At 38.2% G+C, this 20,962-nt stretch overlaps 1 protein-coding gene across 2 annotated transcripts in view; it reads right to left on the reverse strand.

The window, feature by feature from the left end:
* Positions 1-20,962, reverse strand: part of NELL1 (neural EGFL like 1) — a 273,582-nt gene that overhangs the window by 147,312 nt on the left and 105,308 nt on the right. The window lies entirely within an intron of this gene.

The raw sequence follows: 20,962 nt of genomic DNA on the forward strand, positions 1-20,962 counted from the left end.
GGAATGTAAGATTTCTGTAACAGATTCACCACCTCATTTATTATCTTCCCAAACATTCTCAGAGATACCAGTGGATGCTTATACGGTGGGAAGAGGTGAGGGAAATGTTGTTTTTCTCTAATCTTCCATTCACCCGTATTAGCCAAGCAAAACGATACATTGAAATAACTACATCCATTTTCATTCAGCTAATACCTTACCTTTTTAATCCCTTCTATCTGATTTTACTAATGGCTAAGGGTGAACAATGGATTACTGTATCAAAATAAACAATTCTTTCTTCATGCCATTACATTAAACACCTGGTTCCATCAGCATTTGTCTTATACCTCCATCCACAATTTTTGCATCACTGTTCTATTTTTTACCCCCATACTCTTACTCAGTTTGTCTCCTTCTATCTATGTCCTGTGATATTGACTGGCTTACTCTTTCAAATCCACCCAGATGCTATCTTCAAATGATAAATTGTAGAAGGTTACCCATATAATTGATCTAGAATCCCTGTGCCCACAGCAACATTTTACTGTGGCATTTTGAAGGACACTGTAACCCTCTGAAAAATTAAATGCTTGTGAAAACTGTATGGTTTGTTGGGGTTTTTTTGGGGGTGGTGTCTTTATTATGTCCAAAAAAACCTTACAGTCCCTGGAAGATTACTAGACTAGTATTTTATGATGATTTTTAGTATATACTGCTGAAGTAAATGAGACATATAATACATTAGTAGCACAAATCATATAAAATTAATACTCCACAATTTCATACTGAAGTAATTTTTTCACTCAATGAGTATTTGTGCAGCACACAGATAATGGAAGGATATTGTCCCATGTTGGTAAACACCAACTGTGCCCTATTTTCTCTATTTATGGCCTTCATGACACTATTTGCATTTTCCCAGCAGTTCTCTCTTAACATCTTTCCAACAATTCATTATTCAACTGTTTCCATTACATCATGTTCCTCTATCCAGCTCTGCTGAAAAATCCATGAGGAAACACTGAACTTGAAGTGGCAGACTCATCACCACTGCTGAGCAATTGCAGCACTGCCTCTTCGATGCCACATAATTCAAACCATGTGGTTTCACATGATAGAGGATTTACTGATTTTATTTTCATGGGTCCAGATTATTCCCTGTTAATCAGTTTCCACAGAGGGATAGAGAAAAATATCATATTCAGATAAGAAAATTATGGATCATTGCAAAACAGTTCTTGAGTATCCCTTAGAGCCTTGCTAAACACATTTTTGTGTTCCACATCCTTGCTACACAATCTAGTCTTATTGTTTGTGCCTTTTTAAATTTAATTTCATCTGTAATGTAAAACTAAATAAACAAGGAAACATCAGCAGAAGAAAAATACCTAATTTTAGATATTATAAATATATACATTATAATATAAATATAACCTTAATTGATATAACTGAAAAATGCAAGATGCATTTCTCATCTGAGCAAATATGATAATCAGGTGTGATTTATAGCACTGGTTACTGAAAGAGGCATTTCTGGTTTGGAGATTGCAATAAGACTGCATAACCTGAGGTGAGATAAATAAGAGGAGGAGTAAGAGGAGGTGGGGGGGAGGGAATCCAACAGATGATGATAAAAATATTCTTTACCCGCAACCTTAAGTCCTGCCTCAACACTTAGCATGAATGTTACTTTAACTGCTTTGCTTTTGGCTATGAAATTGAATTGGTGATTTAATGCTTTCCCCTTTGATAAGAGAGTCACCTGTTTATCTGTGGTTAAAAAAAAAAGAAGAAATGGGAACACTCTGGTCCTTAATATTTCTAGTAAATCTGCATCTAAATTACTACATCCCCTGTTAATCATAGAGAGTCAATGATATTTTACATACTTTTCCTTTATCCGTGTCAGCTCCTGAGGAATACATTCACATGGATTCCCTCAAGTTCCACCAAGGCAAGTGGTCAGAGCACAAAGGAAGAATGGAGTAGAGAGATGCAGAGCCAGTCCTCCCTGGCCAGGAAAGCTAATTGTGAGTGAGTCTGTTGCTTGGTTGATGTTTTAATGGCAGATCTTGAATGGGCACATGCCCTCTGGCAAAGAGCCTCACTGCAAGCAAGGTTTCTGAGACTCTTGCAGAAGCAGAATTTTAATTTGTAGTACACAGCACACCTTTGGGAGGGGAGGTTGGGAACAGAAGCAGCATTATGTAGTTATTCCTGATAGTGAATTACTATTTTATTACCAGCACCATTACATATATTTCAGAGCATGTTATCAGCAGTAAGGCCCAATTCCTGCATGACTACAAAGGGGTTTTACCAGTACTCTCAAAAAACAGCAAAATTCCCCATAAAATACAGGACTGCACAGCAGGGTAGTGAGTGGCAGAAGCATACATCAGGTGAAGGTATCCTTGTGACAGTCAACAGAAAGACACCATGATCTTAACGGGCTTTGAACCAACCTGCTGCATGTGTATGTGTGTGTGCGTGCACTTATGTGTACACTGCAGAGGGAGATAAATCAACAAAGATCTCATCCTGAATGAGGAGAAAGAAAAGGAGGGTTGAGGGAGCATTACTGGTTTAAAATGCTGTGTTCTGACTCAAATTTTCAAGCTAGATTAAACTTTATTTAATAGCAAAATAGCAACTCTTAGATTGCTGTCAATGAAACCGTGTATTTTCCTCTGGAGAGAACCATTATGAAAACAACATGAGCTTCCACTATCAAGAAAAGAATGGAGACTTCTATCTCCATCTAATGCCTTTTCACCATCTAGATTAAGAAGCAAATTCTAGCCTGATTTCATTGGTCATTCTACATTAGTTGTAAATAAAGAATGAAAAAAATAGAAACAGCAGAACTAGACAAGCTGTGGATAGAAAGTCAATATCAAAAATCAATGCAAAATACTCCTCATCTCCAATGGTTTCCAACACTTTCTCTTCCCTCCACATACACCTCAAGCTACTGTTCTTTTTTTTTTTTTTTAACAGCAGTGTAACCTAGTCACATTATAGCATACAGCATGAAGTTACCCACATAGTAGAGCCAGACAGGACACTATTTGCTTCATGAAAACATACTCCCACTGTTAGAGACTTCAAAAAACATGAAAAGTGATGATTGTCAAAGTAAAGCCTCTCCACGTAGAATTCATGAGATTACATAATAAAGACCCTACTTTGAAGTGTCTCTGAGATTTTTCTTAACACAAAGTTCTCATTTTTGTAACTGAAAATAATTCTGAGACTACAAATCTCATGTCAATGCAAATCAACATGCCTATACCAGCATATAATAGGGAATATCCATCTGTAGCTGCCAAGAACAGAAGAGAGCTAGCAGGCACGGGTGGGACTTGGTCCCCCAACACACCTGGCTACTGCAGATTATTACATGACACTTGAATCCCAGACTGACAGGTGTTCACAAGGGTAATTCACTTGCTTTTGCAAGTTAAGGTACACTGTTCCCCTAATCTGCTCTGATCATGTCTCCCAACCCTGCATATCCTTTGCTTTCCTGCACAGCAATAGCAGAAAATGGCCTCCAGGAAGGTGTTGACCACAAAAACCTCCTCTTTACTCCCAAGAGGAATAACAGCACTTCCAGGACTGCAGTGAATAGGAAATGAAGGGAGAAGCCACTGCCTGTATTTCCATCCTTAACGTGTGCCCTTTGATGGAAAGCAGAGGGAGCACCTCAAAATAGGTTCAGAGTAACAATGTTAACAGAAGAAAAAGAAATTTCCCTAATGTTTGGGAAAAGAAGAGATGAAACTGAGCTAAAGAGGGAAGCAGGAGCCTAGATGTTAGCATACACATACACGAAAACAGTTAGGGAACAACGTGGACAGGGCTAAAGCTCCTGCTGATGGGCTGCAACACAAGACTGAGAAGACTGTATAAAAAAAGACATTATATTTCCACAACAGTCAAAAGCCCTCGTATCACAATCCAAAAGTAGTTTTCCTTCTCAAAACCATAATTAGAACATGTCCTTCTGCTGAGAAAGTATTGAAAAAGAATTGCAGAATTTATGCCATTATCAATTACAACACGACTTCCTACAGAAAAGAAACTCTCATTTTACCATATTGGATTTGGCTGACAAGGTCTTGGTAGCAGGGGGTCTACAGGGGTGGATTCTGTGACAAGATACCAGAAGTTGCCCCCATGTCCAACAGAGCCAATGCCAGCTGGCTCCAGGACAGACCCATCACTGACCAAATCTGAGCCCATCAGCAACACTGGCAGCACTTCCTGATAACACATTTAGGAAAGGGTAAAAACCCCTGTGCAATAGCAGCTGGGAGAGGAACAGCTCTGGCACCACAGTCAGTGCAGAAGGGGGGGCAGGAGGTGCTCCAGGCACCAGAGCTGAGGTTCCCCTGCAGCCCGTGGTGAGGCAGCCGTGCCCTGCAGCACGTGGGGGTCCACGGGGGAGCAGAGATCCTCCTGCAGCACATGGGGGTCCATGGGGGAGCAGAGATCCTCCTGCAGCGTGGGGGTCCATGGGGGAGCAGAGATCCTCCTGCAGCACATGGGGGTCCATGGGGGAGCAGAGATCCTCCTGCAGCCCCTGGAGGAGCCCACACTGGAGCAGGTGGATGCCCAAAGGAGGCTGTGAGCTCATGGACAGCCAACACCAGAGCAAGCTCCTGGTGGGACCTTCGGCCCCATGGAAGGAGCCCCCACTGGAGCAAGTTTGGTGGCAGGACTTGTGACCCCACAGAAGGGACCCCCACTGAAGCAGTTCACAAAGAACTGCAGCCTGTGGGAAGGACCCACGTTGGAACGGTTCACAAAGGACTTTCTGCTGTGGAAAGGATCCCATGCTGTAGCAGGGGAAGAGTGTGAGGAGGAAAGAACAGCAGAGACAAGGCATTATGAACTGCCCATAACTCCCATTCCACATCCTCCTGTATTGCTTGGGTGGAGGAGGTAGAAGAATCGGGAGTGAAGTTGAGCCTGGGAAGAAGAGAGAGGTAGGGGGAAGGTCTTCTTTAAATTTGTTCTTATTTCTCATTATCCTACTCTGATTTGATTGGCAATAAATTAAATTAATTTCCTCAAGTCAAGTCTGTTTTGCCAACAATGGTAATTGCTGAGTGATCTCTCTCTGTCCTTATCTTGACCCGTGAGCCTTTTGTTATATTTTTCTCTCCCTGTCTTGTTGAGGAGTGGAGTGATAAAGCAGCTTGGTGGTCACCTGGCAGATAGTCAAGGTCAACCCACTTAATTTACTCATTTTAAACTAGGAATTCCATTTCCTTTAGCCTGTGAAAAAGCAATCTAAGCAATTTTATCACCATATTTGTTATGTCTTAAGTACTAAAGAATGAAGAATCAAAGACCCATTTAGGATGGAAAGGCAAAATCAAGATTTTTCAAGTTTCCACTCCACTTAATTCCTGTAAGAATGATGCTAATAACTGTCATTTTAGCAGCTGATAGGTGCAATTTTAATTAGTTAGGCATTGTTTTTCATTAAGGTGAGTGATGTACTGCAACCCTATTGAGTCATAAACCCATCATTTAACACAACTGCCAGCCTTTCTGAGACAACTCACTTGACATGCTAGGAAATCAAAGGAAAGGAGCAACTACTTTATCTAGACTGCATTCCTATTTCTGGGTATAATAAATGTCAAGGAAAAATTAATAATGCACAATAACAAGACGTAGAGTACACGCTGCTTTCTCACAAAACACTGATATTCAAGATTTAAAAAGACTTTTTTTAGAAGTCATCCACCTTTTTCAAATAAAGAACAGCTTTTCGTCCTCCTGTAGTGCTTTCACAAATCCAAATAACAAATAAGTGAAATAATCTACTGACACAATAGACTGATCAATCCTACAGTCTAACAAAGCTGAATATATACATATATATATAAATAATTTTCTCTTTAACAATCAGTTTCTATTTACCTTCCAGTTTTTCAGAAATCGTAACAAATTTGTTCCTTAGTTCTACCTTCTTATTATCTTGAAAGCCCTAAAACAACTCTTTTGTCTAGTCCACAATCTTGAATTCACAAATCTTGAATTCAGCTCCTCTCTGACTGTTCATGCACATATTTGAACACACATTCAGCCCATCCCTTCAGCCAAGCTCTCCTCATCTAACTTCTGGTCTTGCCTCATAAATCAGTTCCTACTTCATCATTTTTACAGTTCTTTCTGAGCAGCTTTCTATTTATTAATTTTAAATTTTCTAACCCAACATGTCACATGCTCTGAACTCTGCTTCTGAATCATCACAATGATTTTGGAATGGTAAAATCATATGCTGCTTTGACCTTGGAAAACTATCCCAGGACCAGATGCTGTTAAAACAGTTTTAGAGAAAGCATGAAGGAAGAAAACTATACAGGAATAGTGAAATGACTGTGGTTAAATTATTTTGAGGCTTGCACAGGGCCATAAAAACCTTGTAAACAAAGGAAGACTGATGCTAATTTCTCGTAGATACAATTACATAGCATATAATTTGCACTGATTCTAGGTTATACAAATCTTCTTGCTGTTTTCAAATAAGTACTAAATTCTTGTATTCTGATAAATGCCCCATAAATCTGCTATTTCTTAAAATACAAGGAAGACACATCATCATGGATGATGGGTACAGGGTATTTGCTTTGGCTCAAGGAAAAGACTCAGCTCATGAGGTGCACTAGAATATTTCTATGCCAAATTTTCAGGGGATAAAAAAAACCAGAGAGCTGACATCTGTACTATTTAAAAAGCTGGTATTCATACATAAATTAAAACAATCCCCAGTTTCCCCATGCAGATCTGGGAGGGGCTCTGTTCCCTGTGCACGCTGTGTTCATCTTAAATAAAAGGGATTCTTTCACACTTTAAAACCCTGAAGTCTCTATCTGGGCATCCTAAGCACAGGCATATAATTAAAGGGACATGCCATACTGCAGCTTGTTCAGGAATCAGTAACACAAAAAAAGGCATTAACACAAGGCAGATAAAAAAACAAAAGCATCCATCTTCATACAGTCACAGGCAGTTCTTAAGACTTGGCTAATAAATACTAAGAGCACATCCAGGGTATCCATATGCTAAATCTGTATTTGGTTCTATGTCAGAAAAGTAGTGTGTTGTAGCACCATGTATTAAAACATTGATTAATCATGTTGTTGATACAGTAATAATAAAATATTTTAATAATAATTTAAATATCTACTGACAGATGAAGAGCTTGTCTCCAAGGTGACTAAAGTGAATCTTATTCCTTACTGCATTTCCCTTAGGTATAGCCAGCTTATTACTACCTTGAGAAAATAATTTTTTCCTCTACTCACAGCATCTCTCACATTTTTTGAGTTCTGCTGATTTCTCCGATGGCAAAACTGTTCATATTTTTGAGTACAAATCTCAGCGGTTTGTATTTTTGCCGTGTTGTTTGATATCTTAGTTATACTATGAAACATAAAATCACCTCATGTAGTTAGAAAGTTACACAATTCAAAGAGTATTTAGTTCACTGCTATGAGCCTCCTCTTTGCCCCAAACAGCAAAGACAGTAAAAAACAGAGGAACATACAACAAAGTGTCATAACAAACCCACAGGAGTCAACCCCCCATTCCCACAATAAATAAGAGAGCTGGCAATTTGACTGCCATTCCTTCTAGGTTGATCACCACAGTGCAGAGACAGAGGTTCATATGCCACTTTAATACAGTTCTGCCTTGTAAATTGTAAACATAAGCTTTTGTGCTAAAGAATTCTGTCATTCCCATAGCAGAGGCCCTCTTGGATATGGATATGACAGTGTCCAGACTGCAAGTCATGGTGAGCAGCTGAATCTGAACTCAGCAGGTTTCACCAGCAGAACCTGGCTGTGATGTTCTGTTCAGCCTGAAAGGAGAGGAGGAACATGGCTATATCTGCTCTTTCTCATCCCTCACCTCATCAGTCACACCCCTATCTTCTCAGCATTGAAGAGCAGGGGGGTCATGATGGCAGGGGGCTGCAGACCATTGGATTCCTTTGGAAACCACCAGGAACAGCCCAACTCCATGTGGTGCCTCACACAACTGAGGAGAAAATGAGGCTAACTCCTTCTAAATTTGAGAGAGAGAAAAGGCAACCTACACCTAGAATCACACAGTTGCTTCAGAAATCAGTTTGTAAGCCTCCCCTGACTTCTGACAAGAGCCTGGGCTACCACCACGGACTGTAAAAGCAGTTTTTAACATCAGACTCTCACTGCTCCTGTGCAAACCTAGAGCTCAGATACCCTTCCTGCAACCTCTGAGAGGAAATAAAAACTTATGAAAGCATGTTAACAAGTGGTTTTTACACTGTGAAACTATTCCACACGCACTGAACAGTCACTTGGTAAAGTATATTTGCCTCAGTGTTCAGATGCCATTTTCACCATAAGTCTCTGAAAGAAAAAAACAGGCTCATTTACAGAAAAAGAGGGAGGTCAAGACTAAAAGATTTAACATTGTCCAGTCCTTCACACTCATTCACTGCCAGGATTGCTTTTTGTCAGTGGCAAAGAGAGATGAGGGGAATTTTTCTCTTCAGAGCTGGCAAGTTCTCAAATTTTTAAGGTGATAGGCAGATTTAATCTTAGATCTTAATAAAGCTGCAATTCTTTAAAGTAAATGCCACTATTCACAATTGACAGTGGCCAGGTAGCAGCAGTATTTTGCTTTATTTCTCCATCTTTATATTTCCATAGCTTTTTTCCAGAGGCTGTAAGGTTCACAGTATACTGTAGCACATGTTATTATAGCTGTGGCAAGAAAGTGGGAAATGATCATTATACTAGACCTGTTTCTTCTTACCTGTCAGTTATCCTGAAGGTACCCATAAAAAAAAAGGGAAATTTAAAAAAAAAGTGTATACAGGCTAAATACAGGCACAATGAAAAAGTATTATATTTATTCTCTACCAAGCTGATATCCCCAGTTTGTCCTGTTAGGAACAGAGAGACTGTTAGTCATTTTCAGAGTCCTAAATATTTTAGAGAGCTTTCCAAAGACTACAGACAAAATTTGGAGTTCCTCCCTAAGGAATGAAAGCAGACAAATTTCTTGATACAAGAAAAGCAGGAGATGGGGAATGCAGAACAGGCAGCTTTTCAGGAACACAGAGTTTACAGAATTTGAGTTACTTGCTCACAAATCAAAAAGAGCAAAGAAGTTCAGTACTAGAAATCATTTATTGGGGTTTTGGGGCATTTTTAGCAGAGATGGATGACTTATTTTATTTTAAGCAAACTTTAAGTAAATGACATGACAAAAATAGAGTCTCAGCTTACCAGAAAGTATTCATTAATACAGATCAAACTGAGAAAGTATAGCTGAGTTAATAGAAATAAATAAAATAAATTTTGAAGAGTGTGACATTTCCAAAATAACCCCTTTCAGCCTCGCAAGGGAACAAGTGCCATACACAGAAGAGGATGTGGAGAGGTTTGAACACGGGGCTTTCCCACCAGGAGACCATCCCAGCCACAGTCTGGAGAAGCATAAATAGGGACAATATCAAAAGGTCTTCCTGTTTGAGGTGGTGAATTTACTACCTTGGGAATTTTTTGTTTGCTTGCTTTGTAGCACTCCCCAAACATTTGCATTTCTTCATCCCACTTCTATACATTTCATAACATCTGAACACCTGTTAATTACTCTGTAAGCAGCTGAAACACTGGCTTTTGCTTCTGTGGAATAACTTTGAAAGTAAGAACTTGAGACACATTTTCTGATACCTTTTTCAGAGATATTAACTTCTATGCAAATATAAGGAGTCACAACAGGTTTTGCACAAGTAAACAAAAGTAATTCAAATTCCAAAAAATAATTTGTAACCACCGTTACTAGAGGTGGGAGTTTGGCCTTCTCATGACACCAAATTATAACCTTTGAGAAGCACACATTATTCAGGTGACTGTTTCATTATTATTCCTCTGCCAAGAGCAGATTTTTCTGGAGGACCCACAGGCTCACCCAGTATTCTAGTCCCTCTGATCCCTCCACTGCTTGCAAAATCAGTGGGTTTTTACTAAATTTAACAATAATTTCCCTTAAAGACAATCTTTTATGAATATTGAATTGTCCCTTTCTTCCCTTCAGCCAGAGTCTACCTGCACAGGTAATGTTGACCCTATATTCTTCTCTTTCTAGTCCAATCTATAGCTAAGAGTATTGCTTAAAAACATAAGACTCTCTAAATTTAATGCCTAGAATGCAACTGTTTAAATTCCCTCAAGCACACCAAATGTAGGGCACTTGGGCAATTCCTATATCAGGTGTTTCTCTAGTACACTTACTTTATTATGTATTTCATTTCAGAATATGTTTTAAGATGTAGAGTTTGTCACTAATTCAGTCTTCAAAACACTTATGCAGAACACAAACCACCTTTGTACATACGCCTGTGAAGCTGTCACATTTCACAATCTCAGCCAGGAAAGTCTGGGTCAGAATTCACAGAGAAAACTTCCAAAAATACAGGTAAAAGGTATCTTGAATGAATCAGTAGGTTGAATCACCAGAATGCAATGCCTGGCCCATGAGCAGAAGAGCTGTTCTGGTCCTGTGGACAAGCTTTCTTAGCCAGACAATTAATTTAAGATGTTAATAAGAAGCAGGGGGTTTCATTCTTTTTGCCATTCTTGTATTACAGCAATTTACAACTCATTTTCAAACTGTGACTTCACTGGCTTTTGGCATGTTTTACAACAGGAAACAAAAAGAATTATGCAGCACAGCCACAGAGTTGTTAATCCCTGGCTAGGCATGGCCTTCCACAGAAGGGACAGAATTGTAACAAGTGAAATAATTTGATTGTGGATACAATAATTACACAGAAAGACCCCATTATAATTTTTTTTCTGCTTATAGCAGTGCATCAAATATATTGTTTCTCCTCACTTCACTTGTTATCTCATTTTTCATGATATGTTTCAGTAGTAAAAAGCGTGCCCACTGCACATATAATGTTTTCCTTTAAAACTACAGGCAGTTCAACGAGAGAGGTTCCTCTGAATGTCCAAATTTTAAACATTCATAATCTCATTACTAAAGATTATTTTTAAGTTAATTAAGATACAACAGAATTTGATTAACTACAGTTATAAATCTGAAACCAAAATTAAGACAGTCCTAAATCAATGAAAATACCTTATTAAAAGATATAACATCAGATATCCATCAATCTCCAGAAATAAAGAGCAGAAACCAGAAAATATACAATGTATATGAAGCCTGGAGTAAGCCTGTCATCACATCCTATTGACTGAAAATAAATCAAAAGACAAGAAAAGACTGAAAACCTCATCTTTACTGATTTGGTTTTTTAGTGACAGTTTACAACGTTTTAACCCACAATGTGAAGTCTTCAGGCTGGTTCTTTACCTCTAATCACAGCTGAGCCTCACTGGGGACAACATCAGGGTGAAGAATTGAAAAGCAGCAGTAACTGTACAGAAAAGCTGGCTAAACTATTGATCAAATTACTGTGTACCAACTCATCTTCTGACAAGTTAATTGATATATGAGGATATATAAAAATAAGTCTACAAGGGAGGTCTGGGTTTCAACAGAGCCAACACTTAGTGCCTAAGAAAGTTAACACAACTGATAGGACTGCATTGAGCTCAAGAATATAGAGATATAACTTCAATAAAAAGTTGAAACTATTTGGAACGAAATAGAAAAAAAAAAAAAACATAGGAAGGATAAGAAGCACTTCAAAGAAGATATCAGGAGTAAGCAAAAAAGTTACCAGGATGGAAAAAGACAGATTAATTAACAAGGTAAGTCACGTGTCCTAAATTAACCACACAGTAACAATAGTACCTGAGCTCAATCTGTCAAAGGAAAACAAACTGAACAGTGAAAGGCTCATTTCACCCAAGTAGGAGAGAAGGATTAAAATAAAGAGAAGAACTGGTTAAGGATTCTTATTTGCACATGGATTCAATGAAAAGCTATCTCTGTGTACCCCCAAAACCTGGGCAAATGTTCCATTTTCTCATAAGAATAATGCTACCACAGCAGGAACATTTCGAGCATACTGAAAGAACTAGAAGATGAAAATATAAAATTCAGTGGCAAGTTTTTTAATTAAATTTATGAACTACTGGGAACTGATATTTTCCCATGATACCATTTAGTTTCACAAACCTTTACTTGAAAACTTTGTCCTTTTGTGTCCCTGATCATCATTGCTAAAGCAAAAGTAACACTGGGGAATACTAAATATAGGAGCTGCATTCCAAGAAAGGAGAAGTGATAAACACATATTCATGTGATTTGACACTGAATACAGCAGACTCTGGAGGAGGCAGTAATCGAGGGCATAGAGGTAGACTTGAAATAGGATAAAAAGAAATATATTCTCATTGCTAATAGATCACCCAAGAGAAGTAATGGGTTTCTTAGTAAGACAGCTGACTACTTAGACAAGGGCAATACAGTGCAACTAATACATCTGTGTTTAAATTAAGCATCTGACAGTGTCCTCTAAGAAATCATTATTTAAAAGGCAGACAATGAGGAATAATATAAGAATACATCATACTGTGGATAGAAAACTGTCTATGGGAGGCAATACAAGAGTCTGTACTGAAAAAGAACAGTTCTAAAGATGGAGAAATGTTACTCATAGTGTTTCTCAGGGACCAGTCTTGGTATTTACCCTGCTTAATATACTCATTAGCAACCTTGGTTCAAGGATTAGATCATGAAATGCAAAGGTGACACAGCTATTAGCATGGAAGAGGACAAGATCATCACACACGAGAATGAGATGACCTTGTGAGCTAGAAAACTGAATGGGATCAAATTTAAAAGCAAAAAATGCATCATTACAAGACAAAAAAAGGACAAGGATTTCTGCTTTAAACTGGAAGTTCATCAAATTTAAGAAATGGAGGAGAAGAAGGTTGGTGGATAGAACGATTAAGAGGTACCAATTTGTTGCAGTTGTGAAAAGGTGTCATGAATTGCTGGGAGGGTCAGACATTTTCAGTCAACTCAGAGGACTACTTGGATCTCATATGAAACAGTCTGGTGATTCCTGATCACCTGCTTTCAAAACAAAACCTGTAAGTATGTCCAGAAAATGGTTTCTAGGGGAATTACAAGAATGGGAAAGTAACCTTCATGACAAGAAACAATGAAACCTTGGCCTTTCCAGCCTAGTTAAACAAAGACTGGGAATATATATATATATATTACTATTATACATAAGCTCACTATGCTTAGCTTCTTCTCATGGCTAGCTCTAAATAAGGACAGCACACAGAAGTATTAAGTGCCCATCTGGAAGCCAGGTCTAACCCATCAGGGCAGAGAATACCTTGGGCAGGACCCAGCAGTGCCTGACAACCCTGTCACTGACTGCAGAGAGTCAGAACATAGCTTTTACTCTTGCCAACTACTGTGAAACCATAAAATGCACACCTGCAGACTGTGGTCTGAAGTTGGTTCCAAGCAGGAGCCAGGCAGGAGAGAGCACCAATTAAGCAAAGAGCAAACAATCATTCACATATATAGGACAAATAAGCCTCTCACAGCAGCTGAAGAGTTACTGAGCCCAAAATGGGAACCTCTCACCTTTATATGATTTTTAGTGATGTACATTCCTGCAAGCAACAGCTTGGATTATGTGATGCACCTCTTTCACACAGAGACATATATCCCCTTGACAGCTGATATAAGGTTTGTCTTAGCAACCTGTTCAGCCATCAAGTGTCACCTTTTTGGCTAATGGCTTATATCAAAGGAAAGAACACACCTCATAATGTACATAACCAACTGTGTAATGCTGCTCAGCAGGGAAATATCCCTCCTGTAACACTGCAGTGATTACCTTATGCCTTGAAGCATGAGAGCTGATGATCTTTACCTTACCTTCCATAACTACAAATGCTACTATCGGTCATAAAATTATCCAAGCACTTCCAAAATTCAGCCACAATATTTGATTTGATGACCCCCCCTGCACTGGGGACTAGCACAACCTCACTAGGCATTCAATGTCTGGCAAGTCATTTGTTTGAAATTACACTTTTATTTTCATATTGCGGGACAGGATTAGAATAACCTTCTGAATAAGTTTTCACTACAGCCTTCATAAAAAAAAAAAAAAAAACAAAACTGTGAGTAGCTAAAGCAAACCTTGCTTAAGGGCTTGACTGTGACTCCTACTTATGCTATATGTCATAATAAATCCACTCATGCAATAGATGCCAACACCTTCCCACCCAGAGCAGGTGGACTAGAAATGTGGAGAATGGCCAGAGACAGTGGCTTTTCCAGCTTTCCACACAGCCAGCACAGCCCTCACAATTCACTGGGAGCGTGTCACCACTTCCCTGCTGCTTGCAAAACCCTGCAACACAGGAACAAGGGTCTCAGGGGGAGGGAGAGGTTCCTGGGCCACGACACCTCCTGTGATAATCCTTAGCTGTTCAGTTTAAGCAGCACTTCTTGTTCAGACAAGTGCCAAAAGGTACAGTTTAGCCTTAAGTCCTTTCATTTGTATTCTATTACCTTGGATGCTTTGGTGTGAAGAATACCAATATCCTCATTTTCAAAAGACACCCTCATATGTTTTATTTTGCTCATGGAGACACATTACAGCCATGACTCGTCTGAAGAAAAAACTTTTAAAACAAAGCCAAATAAAACAACAAGCAAAACAAACAAACAACAAACCCAACCAAACAAAAACCACCAAACAAAAAACCCCACAACTCTCTTTGGGCTGCTCAGAAGATAAAAAGAAAAAAAAAACCCACATCACTCAGTTATTAAACAGCAAGTAGCTCACTCAGCCTCCTACCCACCCTCTCCACACACACACAAGCACACGGGCTGTTCTGCTTTACATCCCAGAGCCTGACAAGGAAAAAAAGGACAGATTGCAAACAAAATTTAAGCAGGTATTCTCAACAAGCAAAGCACATTTTTGAAAATTCATTTCTCAGTGAGATTATGGAACCAAAGCCAGCTTGGCTCAATCACACTTGCATATCAGCTACTAACACAGCTTATAAAAAGAAGATGGGGAAAAGAAGATGGGAGGGTGTTTTATTATTATTATTATTGTTATTAAAAAAAAAACAAAGCAACCAAAAAAAACACAAAAAACCAAGAAGAATAAAAAAGTGACACTAGCTCAGAAACTTATCTATTCAAAACTAAGGACATTTCATCCCAAAAAATAGGACATTTTATCCCAAAAATCAAACTGCTCTGTGTAGAACATTCTATAAAATGAGCATCTGGCAAAGCAATCAAAAAGACACCATTTCTTTGCCAGTAGCAACATATTTAAGAGGTTGCTTGCTAGCAAAGTGCCATGGCAACCACAGCAGCACCTGGGGTACAGTGTTCTCCTGAGAAACAACACGCCTTCCCTGGAGAAACAAAATAATTTTGCAAGGGTGCAACAGAAAAGTAATTCTTAAACCAGACAAGCAGCTCTGAACTCCAGAATCAGGCCTCCACTACCTCCTATTTCTTTACCAAAAAACATCTATATTAAACCCAGCTGTGAGTACATAACACAGCAGAAGGCATGTTTTAAACTTACACCAATCACCCTCCACTTCTATATCCAACTTCACAATTATAATGGCACAACTGTGGGACAATTCGATGCTTTTTGGAAAGAAGTCAGAGTAACCCTGAATGTCGCTTCAGTGTCAAAAGCTGAGTAAAAAAGGGCCACAATGACATGGTCAAACCCCTCCTCCGGCCAAGACACTGAGCCTTACACTCCCTAAGAAAACAGCCAGGAGGGGGCATGGACCTCCCTAGCTGCAAATGCAGCTTAAATTGAAAAATATGTGCTAGTACCAAGAATTCTTTCTGCAGTTTAGAATTTTTACATCCAGAAATAGCCTAATCCAATCTAATTATCAGGGGACAGAGGAAGGAAAAGAAAAAGGAAAATATCAGCTATAGATCTCTGAGCATGTAAGAACATTTTTATGCTGTGAAAAAAATAAAAATACTGGAATTAGAGCTTTTGATGTCAAATTGACCAATAGTGCACATGCCTTAGCTCAGCTCTTTTCCACAGCAGACTGCACATAGTGATTAAGTCAACTTTTGAGAAAAAGCAATTCAAAACTCATGTTATTCTGAAAAATAACTTTATATAATGCATTATTTTTGAGTGCATTCTATCTCAACTACCATTTTTGGATGACTTACATTATTGTATTATTATATACCACGACTGGCAGGGGAGGAGGGGAGAGGGTTGAAACACATCACTCTAAGAAAGCTTCCCTTGCCTTGCTTTTCTGGCTTTCCTTCTGTTCTCCATTCTCAAGGCTACAGGAGAAAGAAATTACACAGATCATCTCAACCAACAAAAGGGAAAATACTGAAGATAAGTAATACTGCTGACAATGGCAGACACCAATTACCTTCTTTTTCTGATATCAGAAAAGCTTCCAGTGCTTTTAACTTGCAATTTATGAATGTCACTGACTGACATTCAACTTTTGTCTTTCTAGCAAACTCACTTATTGTCATGCTAACACTTTATTAAGCTTTTTTGCTTTCTCCCCTCTTCTACCTTAGCTTTAAAACCTTGCCTGGAAATGCTGTGCAGACTTATGCCCTTAATAACAAAGACAAACTGGGACCCAAGGGATTAAACATTATTAGCAATCCCCGCCTTCCACTTCATTTTAGATTAAATTTTTGCTTGTTTGTTTTGAAAAGGTGAAACAATAATTTGTCCATCATGCATTCAGGAATAACATTCATTTATAATGAGTAAAATATTTCTTAGTCTTTTTTTCTTCCCTGGGTCTTCAACTTCATTTAAAACCACAGTTTGACATTCTATTAGACACTTGCTATTAACAGGTACCATACATGAAAGATGATTAATATATGCAACTAATGTGTTGACTTACTCTCTTATTACAGTAAAAACCCCACAATTAAATAAAAGGTTTTCTTTCAATCATATTTTAGTATGCAACTCTTGAATCAAGCAGTCACCAATATTTTCCTTTAATTTATAAATGGAAAAAGCTTAAGCCACACAAGATGGTGAACACCAAAAAAACATATTTATATCAAGTGGTTTTTAGGCATTCAGAACAATTATTTTTCTCACATGCAGTCCAGCTTCTGTTTAACTTGCAATTGTGCTGTCTCACACATTATTATAAGTGTCTGGCATCTACAATAAGAAGCACTTGCTTGCATAGAAGATGTAAGAGGGTTTTTTATTATTATTTTAACAATGTAGTGAAGGGCAGCTCCAAATACAAACCAGCTGCCATAAGGATTCCCTCCAAGACTGACAGCCATGACTGACAGTCCAAACCAGTCAGGCTTTAATATGCAGAAGGATCTTTAACCATCATCAGCAATATCTGTAATCAATTTGCTTTAATTCCTTTTTGACACAATACTTTAAATTCCAAAATGCTCACAGGTGTGAACCTGTGTAATCTGAAATGTTACAATGCTGGTGACAAATACAACATAGTTCAACAATGACTGCAAGAGCACATGTGAAGTAAATTAAGCTTCTTCATAGAATGAAAATGGCCCTGGTTTTCTCTGTACCACTGCTAAAGGAGGTTTCATAGTAAGAGCTACAGCAGCTAGTAGGAGTTCCAAGCTATTTAGAGTTTCATGTAAAAAAAAGAGTTTTCTAATGCCAGAAGTTCAGAAAGTCATGATACCACCAAGCTCAAAATTTTGATGATAATATCTTCAATCAATAGAAATATCTTCAAAGTGTTTAACTGCCACCGAAGTGCAAAGCTACAGACTAGCAAAGCACTTCACCAGGTTTTCAGCTTGAAGCACCTGAGTACTTCCAGCTAACTCAACAGGACTATTCACAAGACTAAAGCCAAACTGAGGTTCCTTAGCTGGCTAAACTGGGACCCAGGAGCCAAGCACTGGAGCAATGATTCAGTGACACCTTCATAACACCATCAGCAGGAGCATTTACATAGCTATGGACACAGTCAATACAAAATATATACAAATATATACAAATATATATGAAAAATATTTTGGGGTGAGAATGAACAGTATTGGGAAGCCCTAGAGCAGTATTTATTTTATTCATTACGGGATAAAGGACATTTTAGCCCTTTTCCTCTTTCCTTAGTCACTGAAGACCCCAGAGTTATTTCAAGACACTAACAGATCAGCTACGAACCTAAGGAGATTTGGTGACATACATTGTGTTCTAAAAGAATTTCTGAACTGCATGTCAAGAATATATTTGTTTTACTAATCAAAATTAATATCATTAAGCACTATTTCCACAGGGTTTGTCCTGACTGATATTATTCAGTGCTTTCACCTGGATGATGAAATAAAGAGTATACAGATAAAATCTGCTAACAGTGCTAACCGGGCAGGAATTACAAAAATGTTGGTGAACGTAAGAATTTGAAAGTGTCTTGACAAATTGAAAAAACAATTCTTTAAAAACAGAATTGAATTTCAAAAGGGCAAGGTTATACACCCACACAGAAATAATAAACTCCACTGATACTGGGTGGGAGCAAAAAATGAAATTGATAAATTGGTTGTTTTTCCAGCCAACAGCTAACAAAACAAAAACACCCAACACATCGAACACAAGGGTTAAAAGGCACTATTTCATGCTTCTCTGCAGCAGCCTTTTATGCGTTTGAAGACTGTTATGATGTGTCCTTCTCCTCAACAGCCTAACACCACCAGCCCTGTGAATGAAGATTATGTTAGTTTAACATCTGCTTATTCCTTGGACTTCTTCCAGCAAATCCAAATCTGTCCCAGTCTAGAGGAAATGCTCTAAGTGATGTGCTGCAATGCAGGGCAGAGCAAAAAGATTTATTATGTTTTATACTTCTTTCACACTGGAGCTTTGCTAATTTTGCAATGTGATACTGAGCCATTGAACCCTCAGATATTACAGTGACTCTCTAGAACTCCTTTTTTTTTCTTTTTTTTTTTTCTATTAGGTATTAGAAAAGGTCTTCTCATGATAAAAGCAACAAAGCACTGGAATAACTTTCCAAGTGGAAGTTGTAGAGTTTCCAGCTCCAGGGGGTTTTTAAGACAACGTTAGACAAATATCTGTCAGGAATCATTTTGTTAAGATATTCAATTGCTGAGCAAGTAAAATGATCTCCCAGATCAGTTTTCTGTCTTTCAGCACTGGTTTTTACTGTAAAAGTATTACGTAAAGATATAAAAATATAGGAAGGAAATGACAAGTGAGACTGATTAATGTTATTGCTCATTGTCAGAGCTACATGGCTGGGCCAGTGCATCTGAGCATTCTAGCCCTAAACAGGGAAAAATCATACTCACAAACAGCTCTTGAAATCTTGTACAACTCATGAAAGTTTAACCAGAACACACTAAAGGAAAAGCAAAAGTGGAAGCAGCAGCATTGACCTGAAAAAACAGTGCATTTATATAACATTAAATACTCACAAACAGTCTTTTTCCCTTCCATGCAAAATTCTTTCTTTAAATTCCCCTTGAAGAAGATCCACAAAAAGCCTTTTGAGGAACTGTATTCAGTTCCTCAGGACCTGACTTCAACACCAAGAGATCTTTGATGTGCAGGTGGAACATCTTCTGGCATTTTCACAGGGCTCAGATGTCATTATGCAGGTGAGGCCACACAAGTAGTAGAGTATTTGCTAATTTGTGAGAACAGGTACAAAATCTTAGGTCCTGGTGATGGTTCTGCATAGACATTGTTTTAATGGGTAAAACATGGTACAGACAACAACACTGTGCTGCAAAATTGTCCCCAATACTCTGTTTCACATGATCCACAAAAAACTGGAAGGACTTCTGAAAGACCTTGGATCTCTGTAGGTGGTAATGAATAGCACTTCTAAATCCAGCTCTTGAAACTTGCCAACAAGAAAAGAGTATTCTATTCTCAAAGGGAATAAAGGAACTCAAACAACCAAGCTTATAAACTCTCTGAGCCAAACAATTTTCAATTTTACTTTTGGAATACTTTTTCAGGTTAGGATATCAATTTAGTCAGTCTTTAATGAAGACAGTAAATGAACCATGAGCCATAAACCAGGTGAATGTTATAGAAGACTGATGAAATAAAGAAATTTTCTTTCTAACATAACACCACATTCCAGTGTCTCCTCTTTCAATGCCATGTTTCTACTTTCTATTGTTTGCTGGTTCTAATACCACCAAGCAGAATACTCATCTACCCACCACCATACTATCCATGCAGGTAATTAAAACATTGCCTTTTCAGACAAAAAATGCCAGGACACCCATAGATACAAATGTCTAGTTTTCTCTCACTGGTTTTAACTTCTGTTTTTTCTCATTGGGGCTTTCTATGAGCAATTAAGTCCAAAGATTGAGGACAGTAGTGAAGTGTTGCACAGGGCATTTCCTTAACTTTCACAAAAAGAACACACCTGAGCTTTATGTATTTATTTCCTATTACCATCTTCTTTCGCTAATATCTGAAAAAATTATAAGTTACAAGGTTTTCAAGGATGTTACTAATACATGAGCAACCTTTCAATGGTGATCAGTCATTCATCTCTCAAATATAAACTGGAGGTCTCTCACCTGCCCTTAAAATTGATCCAAATGTTACACAAAATTCTACTAAAAATTATGCTATAACTTTGATAATGTCAGGGAGAAAATTGTCTGTGCATCAGCTCATAATATAAGCACAAATACAAATCACATCCATTGAATTTATTGCTACATACATTTAATCTTATTGCTGGATTGAGTAACCTGCTCAGCAGACAACATACCTCAGAAAATGCTTGGCTCACTTCAACTTAGCTCTCCCTCATCTTTAAGGATATAGACACTTATTCACTTCTCTAAACTCCTAAGCTAGTACCCATGTTTTGTTCTTTGTGATGAGCTGGGCAAGAGGAGTGACACACTGTGATATCTTTAAATAATTATTGAAAGTGTTTACACCTTCGGGTAT

Source organism: Manacus vitellinus, unplaced genomic scaffold (assembly GCF_001715985.3).
Source record: "Manacus vitellinus isolate BGI_N305 unplaced genomic scaffold, ASM171598v3 scaffold_63_pilon, whole genome shotgun sequence".
NCBI lineage: Eukaryota > Metazoa > Chordata > Aves > Passeriformes > Pipridae > Manacus > Manacus vitellinus.